The sequence below is a fragment of the Poecilia reticulata genome, linkage group LG13 (assembly GCF_000633615.1).
Source record: "Poecilia reticulata strain Guanapo linkage group LG13, Guppy_female_1.0+MT, whole genome shotgun sequence".
Taxonomy (NCBI): Eukaryota; Metazoa; Chordata; class Actinopteri; order Cyprinodontiformes; family Poeciliidae; genus Poecilia; species Poecilia reticulata.
Genome location: NC_024343.1, coordinates 32,288,784 through 32,297,708, shown reverse-complemented (window position 1 = coordinate 32,297,708; position 8,925 = coordinate 32,288,784). Strand labels below are relative to the sequence as shown.

General features: G+C 43.4%; 1 protein-coding gene across 6 annotated transcripts in view; it reads right to left on the bottom strand.

Moving 5' to 3' along the window:
* The window catches only part of LOC103475218 (alpha-actinin-4), a 65,863-nt gene that overhangs the window by 23,255 nt on the left and 33,683 nt on the right, over positions 1–8,925 (bottom strand). The gene's annotated exons all lie outside the window — the stretch shown is intronic.

Below are 8,925 nucleotides of genomic sequence, written 5' to 3'. Positions count from 1 at the left end.
AAACCAGCAGAATCGATAAACCAGCAGAATCGATAACAGAAACGATAACAGAATCGATAAACCAGCAGAATCGATAAACCAACAGAATCGATAAACCAACAGAATCGATGAACCAGCAGAATCGCCACTCCAGAGAAGCAAACGGATCCAGAAGGTTTGATTGGTAATCTAGTAAACAAAAGCATCTGTACGGTTGCTGTGCATTCCTGAAACAATGCGTTTTAAATCATTTTATTTCCAGGCAGCTCGTGGAACGGCCGGAGCCTCGTCACGCCACGCATCAAAAATAATAAACCCATCCGCCCAAACACACGATAAACGATTCCTCTCCCCAAAACACATTTAAAGCTTCAGTTGAAAACCTTGCAAAAGTAACACTGCAGCAGAAACGCAGGGAGACCTAAAATACAGGAGAGAAAAACACATTTCAGCTTTTATTCCAGCTTAAAAAAAAAAAAAAAAACTGCTAAAAATAACATTTTAGTTTAGATTTAAAAGTGTAAGCAAAATATGCAGCCAGTTGTCTAAAAGAATCACTTCTGTCCTGTTCCAGATAAATATATTACAACCAAAAACGCTAAGCTAACACTGTTAGCCTAGCGTAGTTGAAGGGAGAAATTGTTGTTTTTTTATTTAACCAAAGACTAATGGAGAAATCCTCCAACCGCTAAAATCTGACGCCACTCCACTTTTGTTTACATCCCATGAAGAAGGAAGTTGCTCTCAGTGTCTTCAGTGGTTCTTGGTGCAGCGCCCCCACAGGCCAGGAGGGGAACTGGCTGCTCAAAGGAATTTAATACAAAATGCTGACGAGACGCCATGTGACCCAAACCGGGTCAGAAACAGAACAAGGCCCTCAACCGGTAGCAGATCATGACTCTGGACATGCCCACATTTAAATTATGTATAATGAGCAACAGCTGATCGACTCGAACAGAACCGTTCTGCTGAACACTCAGTTTTAAAAAGCTCATTTACTGTTTGGTTTCCCAGAATAAAAACACCTTCGCCCCCCCGCCGTGTTTGCAATTCCTCCTGTTGGAAAACATTATGACAGAGTGCTGCTGGCCGCTCCGCCCCTCTGCCCACCGTCCCCCTGGGCCGGCGGCACAAAGCGCCCATTGAGCCCCCTGGATAATAGCACCCTTCAGCCCAAAGCCACCGAGTGTGTGTGTGTGTGTGTGTGAGAGAGAGACCCCTCCCCCAGAGGGCCGGCAGTCCAGCCTCTCCCCTCCGTCTGCGAGCGGCCGGAGGAAGAGGAGGGTGGAGGGGTTTTCGGTGGGCAGCAGCGGCGGCAGGACAATGGTCCGCCTGCCACCGACGCGCAGAAACGGCAACAATGCAGCAGGAAGTGGCGCTGCAGTGACAGGAAGTTGCAGACAATCGGTGAAGATGCATTAATCACCGCGTTGGAGTTGTTAAAAACTTCCAATTTATCGTCAAGAAAAACGCTTTCCGCTTCGTTTCTGGATCTCACCAACATGGAGATGTTCATAAATCCCTGTTTTTATGCAGAATATTGTCCCTCTACTTCATTTTGATCTGAATTTTACTGAGCAAAAACAGTTTCCTGCAACATTCACACATCAAGATCAAGTAGTTCAACATATTCCACTCATGAGTGAAGTAGGGAGGCAATTAAAAATTATTTTAGTAATCGATTAATCGTTAGAATATTCAATTAATCAGATAAAAGCTCGACATTCTGCAGAAATTGTATTCGACAACTTAAGTTTTTGTATGCAGTATTAGAAATACATTGAAATATGAAAATAGATTCCTTTTTTTTTTACAAATACGAAACTTTTTATTGCATAAAATGCAACATATTTCTTCAGTGAATAATCGATTAATCACAATTTATCTAATTATTTGTTTCTGTGCTAAATTGTATTTAACCAAGTTTCATAAATGAAACAAAAGCTGATTTGGGTGCAGTAAAGTCAGCTTTTCATCTTTTGACTAAATTTGTTGACGACCATTTTAATAATCGATTAATCACGATTAATCGTTTCAGCCTTTGGTTGAAGTGTTTCTACCTGTGAACGCCTACATGTACCCATAAGAACATTTGGGACGTGTTAACGCTCGTTTTCCTGCAGCTGAAGGCCACGTTGAGCAGGTCCTTCGTCCCAAACCCAGCAGAGCTCAGCCTCCCTGCAGCCGCTCAACACACCCAGCCATCACGAAGCCTCCTGCGCAGACAGACGTAACAGCGCCTCGCTGTAAGAGCAACATTTCTGAGGCGCTGCAGTGATTTCCGTTAAAGCCCAGCAAGCCTGAACATGCAGAGCTGCTCCCACACTGGATCAACAGTCCCTGATGCTGTGCCTAATGCAGAGTTTCTCAGATAAAGCTGAGGTGCATCAAAACTTTGTCTTTTTTTAGAGACTCTATAGAGAATCAGAGCTCTTAATCCTGGGAATTACGAATCGACTCCATCCATCCATTTTCTTACACCCTGGTCCCTCAGTGGGGTCAGGAGGTGCTGGTGCCTCTCCAGCTGGCGTTCTGGGCGAGAGGCGGGGTCACCTGGACAGGTCACCTGGACAGGTTGCCAGTCTGTCGCAGGGCAACACAGAAACACACAACCATGCACACACACACACACACTCACACCTAGGGAGGATTTGGAGAGGCCAAATAACCTGACAGTCATGTTTTTGGACTGTGGGAGGAAACCGGAGTACCTGTAGAAAACCCATCATGCACAGGGAGAACATGGAGACTCCATGCAGAAAGACCGGGAATCAAACCCAGAACCTTCTTGCTGCAAGGCAACAGCTCTACCAACTGCACCACTGTGCAGCCCACGAATCGACTCAAAAATCAATTTTTAGTCATAAGTCTGAGTATATTGCACATCATGCATGCGTCGTTATTCTGATAGTTTATTTAAGAAGAACCCAGACTGTTGAGCTAAGCTGGTAACTTAAGAGGATTTTATGCACAAACTTAGTTTAAATATAAACTGATGGTGCGAGACCTTATAGAAATGTTTTAAATGGTCGTCACATTATTTAAACAGAATCTCTAAACTGTTTGAATAGAAAACTTCCAGAAAACTGCAAAACAGCCGAAACACTGACTGGCTAAAAATGCAGCTGTTTAAAGTCTTTTAATTAATAATTACTGGGATATTGACCAACATATTTGATGTGTATTGATAATTTTAATCATGATGTAAAGTTGCTGAAATGTGCGACACAAACTGGATTTTAAAAAAAGTTTCTGAATCAAATCTCCAGAACCTTTAAGACTCGTGTTTCTGTCCCAGTTGACAGAGTTTCAACTAAAGGCAAAAGGTTGAGGAGACCCCTAAAGGGTAACTCCTCGTGCGGATAGGAAGAATGTTTTTAATTTCTTTTCTACGTTTTAATGATGTAAAGCTCCCCGGAAAACGTCCCAGTTAAACGACGTTTAACTGAAGTCCTACGGGGTTTAGAGTCTCAGTTGACGGAGTTTCAACTAAAAACCTAGAGGTTGGAGTCCTTGTCAAACGGTGTTTTTGACTAAAGTCCCTGAGGGTTAGAATCCCAGTTAAACGACGTTTAACTGAAGTCCTAAAGGGGGTTTAATGTTTTTATCTTTTCTTTTTAAATCTCTCTTTCTCACCGTTTATTTAATGTCACCTGCTGTTTTTATTTTAATTATGTAAAGCACTTTGAAATGCCTTGCTGCTGAAATGTGCTATACAAATAAAATTTGATTGATTGTCGTCCATTAAAGAGCAAAAACATGTGATTCTGTCCCAAAGTGCATCTCTGCTGAAGCCGCCGCTGTAATCTTTAGTTTTCAGCGGAGCTGCAGACGGGTGGAGACCTGCGGCGGGTTGCAGGACGATCCAAACGGCGGACATGTTTCCATCAGATCCAGAGTCTCATCATCCGTTCTGGATCTGCGGCTGCAAGTGAAACATGAAGGAAAAGCTCTGATTTTCCGCCGTGCTTCGATCCGCGTCGGCCCGTTTGGGTCGGCAGAGGGAGGAGAGCCGAGCAACAGGTGCAGCATGTGACTGCGACCTTTCACCCTGGCGTGCCGTCATCCCTCATACGCAGCTCATCATGTGACCCGTCTGCTTTACGACGGTCAATCCCGCTCCAAACGCCGGCTCTGCTCGAGGGAATCTAACCTCCCGTTAGATTTAATCGGCTGCCGGCTGAATTAAGAGCTAACCGGTGAATCCTGTTTAACCTGACCGAGTGTCGGCGCCGTGACCTCTGACCTCAGCCACAGATAACGAGCTGAAGTCAGCAAATCTGGATCCGAGTGCTAAGACGGTTCAGAGCGTGAAGCTCTTAGGTAACTGCTGCCTCCGTCAGGCTGTAGCCACCTCATAAAATCATTTACTTCTGGCCGTTTTCCACATCAGTGAACTTTAACTAGACACCTGCAGTTCCTCCAGCAGGATGGAGCCGCTTCGCCTCGCCGTGGACCAACGAGCTGCTGGGTTAACAGCTGCAGAGGGAGGCAGAGGAGGAAAAACTCTCACATGCCATTTAAGGTCCTGATGAAACCGGGTCAAACCTCTGCGAGCGTTTCTAAAACAAAAAGGGAGCAAAGTTTTTATTTCCCTGCTGCTCCGTGGCTTCGCTTTTATACGTTGGGACACAGATTTTATCCCCCAGATGCTCAGAGCATCATGAATCGATTAATCGATTATTGAAATCAACTAATTCAGTAATTATTGTTAACTGAAGTGTACAAATTTTTTAAAAAAAGGCTGTTTGTTGACAGAGTAGTAATTAAACTAAAACTGTAAAGTTCATCCATTGTTAAACTTCTCAGTTTTGGCTTAATCTGGTCTGTTTCAGTATTTTTTACACTAAAATAAATCTGTTATCACCTGATGTTAACGCAAGCAGAAAGGCCTTAAATTAAATGTTTATTTTCTTATTCTAAAAAGGAACCGAATTGTTTAAATGCATCTTGCATAACTGCATAAAAAACTTTAGTGACTAAAAGAAAAATGTGCTTTTTTTAACCGATTACTCGCCAGGATAATCGATTTACTCTAATAATCGTTTTTGTGGCAGCTGTAGATGCTAAAACAGAAAAAACTAAGATTGTTGCTTCACTCATCATGAGTGTTTCAGCGACTCCACGGTGGGAAATCAGCCGCCAACGGAAACGCCTGCAGGGAAACCCGAGGAGTCGGAGCTCAGAGTCGGTGATGCCTTCACTGACAAACGGCTTTCATAGTTTCATAGTTCTGATTTTCAGACATTGTTTACGTCCAGATTTGCTGCTTATTCTTCCGGTGCAGAATTAGGATCCATGTCTGACGTTAAAGTTTAATAAAACGCTCGAGAACCTGGGGAACTAAATCAGACCAGATTTTTTGTGAAAAGTTTATTTTTTTTTCTTTTCAAGAAAAGTTGGGATCTCCTAATTTTCCTGAAAATGAGCGTGAATCCTTCTGGGATCGACCGTTTAGTCTAAAACAAATCTGACCCCTAATCCACTTCCTCTCTGATCTGATGGGGTCAAAGGTTACAGATAAGACCAGCATCAGATTAAAGAGACAAAACCAGGCAGAAAAACACACGACAGAGCAGACACACCCCTGAAAGTCCGTCTCACACACACACACACACACACACACACACACACACACACACACACACACACACACACACACACCACTCCTTGAGCAGGAATGTACTCTAGTCACAAGAATCCAACCACCTACTCACACCTGCCACATGCTTGAAGTTCACCAATTAGTCTCACACCCAATTTCTCAACCCATCCGCCATGTTTAGGCTGCACACAAGTCGGATGTGTGTTAGTGACCCATTCCCCCCACTCACACACACTCGGAGATGAGGGTGTGTCCTAGGATTGGACAGAATGAGGCAGGTTGAAAGTTGCACAACGCCTGGAGATCTTCTCATGACGGCAGCAGAGGGTGTGTGCCGTCTGTGGGTCACACGCCCGGTTTTCCTCCCCGTTTCACACCAATGAGCTCATCAGCAGTTTGATGCACCGACGTCAAACTGCGACACAACAACTCCTTCAAGCCAGGTCCGACTCAGCCCAGAAGGAAACCAGGAGCTAGAGACCAGGCCTGAAATCTGGGCGCAGCGACGGACTCTGACCTGAACCTGCGCAGCCACATAAAGACGGTTACAAAGTCGGCCTTCTGTCACCTGGAGAACATTTCCAGCACCAAGTCACTGGCATCGACAAACTCATCCATGCGTTGAGCTTCTACTGGATCCCTGGAGCTCAGATTTTAATCGATTGATCATCAGAATAATTAATCACTACAATAATTGACTGTTCTTGGCGTTAAACTTCACTTTGCTTTAATTTCTCGCTGCAATCGGCTAAAACGAAACCCTCAGAGCCGCTCACAGGAAGCTGGATGGCACCGACCCGCCCGGCACCGGGCCCGGCGCCGTGACATCACCCTCCACTGGTTTGAGGAATGCGACATGCGGCGGCTGCATGCTGGAGCGCATCCTGCGCGCTTGGATGGTGCTCTGAGGCCTGCAGCGCTCAGGTTTGTCCCCCGAGGGAATCTGCCACCAGCCGACTCCCCTCCTCCGCCGAGCTCACCTGGATGCAGGTCTGCACCCGCCTGCCCCACTGGGAACCAGTTCAACCAGCCGCCAGCTGCCAGCAGAGGTGTGAGAAACAGCAACCGACGTCTCTGGAGCCCGTCGATCAATCAAGTTTGTTTGTGTTGCAAATTTCAGCGTTGCGTCATGAAAAGCCAAAAAAAAACATCGTCCAGTCAGGAACCGCGTGGGAACGCCATGTTTTTGGGGAATCTGCCTCTTTAAGGGACGACATTTTCCAGCAACTTGATTCTGATTTTCAGGATCATGAATCGATTCAGAAACGATCACAAAATCAATCAAGTTAATTTGTGTAGCACATTGCAGCAGCTTTACGTCATGAAAACAAAAACACCCTTCAGTCACCAACAGTAAAACCATCAAAACACGTCAAATACGTTGGTCAACCTTCCAGGCGCTACACAGATGGGACTTTAGGATGTCAGTGTTTTGGGTGTTTTGCAGTTTTCTGGAAGTTTACTCCATGCTTGGTTCTGGTTCTGGATGCGGGCCAGAACCTGAAGACCTGAGAGGTCTGGAAGTTTGATGCTACAGCAGCAGATCTTTAAGCCGCTCAGTGATTTATGAGCATTTTAATCCAATAAAACTGGCAAAAACCTCCCGATTCCTTATTGACCACTTAAACCGTTTTTGTGTTTGAAACATTAAAAAGATACAAAACAAATTTCTGAAATAAAAATCACGGTTTCCTAAAACGCAGCCACAGCATTCCTGTGGAGAACGGTTTGATTTGCAGCAAAGGATGAATCTGCAGATGAAACATATTCCCAACATCCACTCAGCTTCAATGCTGCAGAGCCGAGCCGTTGATTATTTTTGATTAATCAACTGATAATTGGGTAACAAAAGGTGCCTAAAGGATGTTTTTGTACAGAATTTGAACCGGATGGAGTTTAAACTTCCACTTCAGGAGTTCTGGGTTCAACAGGTCCAGAGAAAGGTAGTTTTTTTTCCTCCATCTTAAATGTAAAATTTATGCATCATTTGTATAGTTTCAGCTTAATTACTGCTCTGAGTTTGTCGTTTTAGCAAATTGTCTTTGAGTCTCTGTACTCCAGTTAACGATTAATTGATTAATCGCGATTAATCGTTTCAGCCCTAATTATAAGTCAGATTCCTCTGGGCCAACTTACTGCTTACCAAGTGGAGATTAATATCTTTTTTTGTTTGTTTAGTCAAATTTCATCACCAGATGATTTTTTAAGAGTTTGAGCCTTTAATCTCAGCACTTTGGATCACAGAGGCATAAAAATGTTCTTTGATTCAACAGATGAGCTGCAACATACAGAGTTAAGCTCCATGTTGGATCCCAACTTCTTTAGTCCGCTTTGTGTCATTTCAAACACGGAATCAGAGAAGCAGCAGATGAGGCTGGTCACCAACTGTGACCTAAACGTGATTTAAAACCAAACTTCTGCTGCACCGTTTTTATGCTGCAGCTCTGAGAAAACGCTGAAACCAAAATCGAGGAATTTGAAAACTGTAAAAACAAGAACAGCAGCAACAGTAAAAGTTTTATATGTGGATGTTTTGGCAGGAGGAGAAACCTCAAGGAAGTTGGACTGGATCTGCCGCTGCACCAGGCCGGGCCAAAACCAAGGAGTCCAGCATCTGGACCGGTCCGGTCCGGCTGCAGCACTCCTATTCTTAGATTAAATAAAGGGCTGTGCTGTGGAATTAAATTACTATTAATGTTTCATCTTATTTCACTACAAATTCCAAATGTTTTTAACAGAAATGTACTGTAATTATCTGGTTAAATCTAATAAAAGGTTTGCGTGAAAAAACTAAATCTCATCAAGTATTTTGGTTTATTTTGTAGTACAGATATTTTAGTACACTTAAAATAAGAAAACTAACAAGTTTTCAGCAAGAAAGGAAGCCGTTTTAAGTCATTAATAATTTATTATAGATGAAAAAGTTCCTGTTCCACTGGCAGATTATTTCACTGATAACATTTTTCCCCATGTTACCGACCCGTTGCATTGTGATCCTACCCCATCTCCTTACTAGCTGCTGGCTAACGATGAATAGCATTGGCTTTAGCTGTTGTCAATATAATGCTAAATCTTAAAATAAACACATAAAATAAAAATGCATGCAGTGCTTCGCTACTAGTTGTCAATATTATGACAACTAGATAACGAGGTCAGGAAAAAGTTAAGAAAAAAAATTGCGAGGGAGAGTGAAGTAGTTCAGTAATGCTAGCTTGACTTTGACAAAGCTAACATGTAGATGCGATGAAGAATTCAGTGTTTTACTTCAGTTAAAATAAAAAAGTGACCTAAACATCAACTCTGACAGATCAGCAGAACAGGTGTTTAAATTATCTAATCTA